Below are 3163 nucleotides of genomic sequence, written 5' to 3'. Positions count from 1 at the left end.
ATCAGTTTTTCTTCACTACATGCTTATGTTAAGAATTAAATACCTAAAAATGTTTTAGCTTTCTAAATAACTGTTTGAAGTTTAGTCGATTGTTAATTAGGTTTTGTTTGAAATTACGTATGTGCTTAATTGATAGGTTAGCTAATTTCTATTTTTGTTAGATTTAGATTAATTAGTGTTTGGTTATTAGTCGTTGGTTTTGCTTATTGAGAGAAGACAGTAGAGTTTAAGGTATAAGGAAATAATTAGTAATTAACAAAAGTTAAAGGGGTGGGGGAAATAGGAAAATCAGTGAATTTCTTCTATTTAGCTTTTAAGAAGATTCTAGAACATACTAGAAGGGGTTTAAAAGCAATAAGCTAAAGGAATTATGTAATATTGGGGGGGGGGGAGTTAAAATCAGAAGTTAAAAGGGCTAAAATATAGGGAAATATCTGGATAGGACAGCTGCCCTAAAAGCCGTCTCTTTTCTGTTAAAAAAGATAATTTATCCTTGAAATTTAGGGATTGCCTGCTGAGAATTATTCCCTAATTGTTTGGAGCACATGACTGATTTTTACACTCTATATAAAGGACCTCACACTCCCTGTAATGACCCGACTGGTTGTTTTGCTTTCTAGAATACTGTTCCCCTAAATAAGACTTTCCATGCTTGCTTTTACTGATTTATAACTTGCGGGGATGATTGGTTCGGGATTTGGAAGAGTTTGGATTGAAATCGGAACACTTGGTTCCTTAAGGTTGGCCTAAAAGGACAAGTTTGACTTCGGTCAACATTTTGAGTAAACGACCTTAGAATCAGGATTTGACGGTTCCAATAGGTTCGTATGATGATTTCGGACTTGGACGTATGTCCGGATTGGGTTTTGGATGACCCGGGAGCGTTTTGGCGCCTAATAGTGAAATTGGTTCTTGAAGGTTTTTAAAAGTTCCTTAAATTTGGTTTGTAGTGGGTTTTGGTGATATTGAGGTCCAAACGGAATTTTGAGACCGAGAGTAGTTCTGTAATGTCATTTAGGACTTGCACGCAAAATTTGGTGTCATTTTGAGTAGTATAAGTACGTTTCGGCACATTGGAAGTAAATTGAAGAACTTGAAGTTCATAAGTTTGATTCAATTGGTTTTAGGGTGTGATTCTTAGTTTTAATGTTGTATCAGGCGTTCCGAGGGTTCGAGCAAGTCCGTTTTATGATTCCAAACTTGTTGGCATATTCGGAATCGTCAATCAAACGAGGACCAGACCAAGTTTAAAGTTGGAGCAAGAGCTGAAGCTCCAGCTGTTGTCATAATCGCACTTGCGGTTGATCAGCCGCATGTGTGAGCTCGCAGGTGCAGGCCAAGCACTGCCGAAACAGCCAAGGAAGGGCAGCCCAGGCACCGCAGAAGCGGCTCCCTTTCCGCAGAAGCGGAATCGCATGAGCGGGAGCTTGTCCGCAGGTGCGACACCAACCAACCTAGCCCATTTCTGCAGAAGCGGACCCTTGTCCGCAGAAGCGGGGGCACAGATGCGGCCCAGTGGCCGCAGGTACAGAAAAGCTAGAGGCAGTGCACTTCATTTAATACAGGATTTAGGCATTTTTGACTCATTTTGACTCCATCGTTGGGCAATTTTTGGAGCTTCTTGAGAGGGATTTCATCTAGCTTTTGGAGGCAAGTAATTTCTATCATGTGCGAGTTAAGTACTTAGATTATGGGTAGATTAACATGGATAAATTGTGAAAATCATGGGTTTAGATGAAAAACCTAGGGTTTGATAAGAATGAAATTTTTACCATGAAATTGACAATGAAACATACTGATAATCATATATTTATGTTCCTTAGGTTATGGGTAACAACTTCCTTTGAAAATTTCCGAAATCCGGGCACGTGGGCCCGGGATAAATTTTAGGAATCTTTCCTTTGGGTTGGGTAATCGCTTTAATAGTTAGAATATGAACTTTTGAACTTATAATGATTGGTTTTTACACTATTTGAATAGTTTTGGATTGTTCGACTCCGATTTGAGGGTTTGAGCGCATTCTTGAGTTTGGAATTAGGCTTTGAAGCAAGGTAAGTCTCTTTTCTAACCTTGCAAGAGGGAAACTTTCCCCATAGGTGAATTTAATTGATATGTTTATTATTTGTGGGGGCTACGTATGCACGAAGTAACAAGATTCTCTACGTGGCTACTATTCTTGTTATGTCCGGGTAGTTTTATGTTTACCTCATGCTTTGTGGACACCATTACTTGCTTGTACGTGCTAAATGTAACAAAAGGAATTTAGTTGAGGATTACTAAGGATTTAAATGCTTCAAGTTGAATTGTCTTCATTTTTAAAAGAATCAAGAAAGGGTTAAGATTTAAATGATAAAATTATACTAGACCACGTCGCTCGTATGATCCACGAGAGGGGTTATATTTTGACCACGTCGCATATATGATTCGCGAGCGTGATGAATAGATACATCTATAGTTCGCGCCGTTCGACCCTCGGCACTGCACAATTTATATTTATGTTGGATTGGGCCAAACATCCTCGGTGGTATTTGTGTGTTATAATAGAACTGGAACCCTTTATTGTTTGTATGATTTGCTGCTTGAAAGGTCACTTGTTTTTAAATAAAGAAAGTGCCTTGAATTATCAAATATGATGGAAGGAATTTCCAGTTATTATTCTTGCTTTGAGCTTATTGTTATCTACATACATTATGGTTTATAATTGGAACTTCATATTATTATATTGTTGTCCTAGTAAGTGTCGGAGTCGACCCCTCGTCACTACTTCTTCGAGGTTAGACGAGATACTTACTGGGTACATATTTTTATGTACTCACGCTACACTTCTGTACTTGATTGCACAAGATTTGAGGCAGGTGCGTCTGGCCATCAGTCCGGCGCATAGACTTGACTCCCCAGCTTGACACTTCCCGGTGGGCTTCCCTTTTGAGCCGTTCTGCAGCAGCTGGAGTGTCTCTTATATTTTTATTTTCCTGTCTATTTCTTTTCAAACAGTAGGATAATATGGTTTTGTATATTATACTAGATTGCCCACATATTTGTGACACCAGGTCTTGGCACACACACTAGTAAACTTATGATTTTTGTTTACTTACATGATTACGATTCTTATTTATTGCTTCCATTTATTTATGTTAAAATTTCAAACTCCTAAACTTTTTAT

The sequence above is a fragment of the Nicotiana sylvestris genome, chromosome 9 (assembly GCF_000393655.2).
Source record: "Nicotiana sylvestris chromosome 9, ASM39365v2, whole genome shotgun sequence".
NCBI lineage: Eukaryota > Viridiplantae > Streptophyta > Magnoliopsida > Solanales > Solanaceae > Nicotiana > Nicotiana sylvestris.
This window is presented reverse-complemented; position numbering follows the sequence as displayed.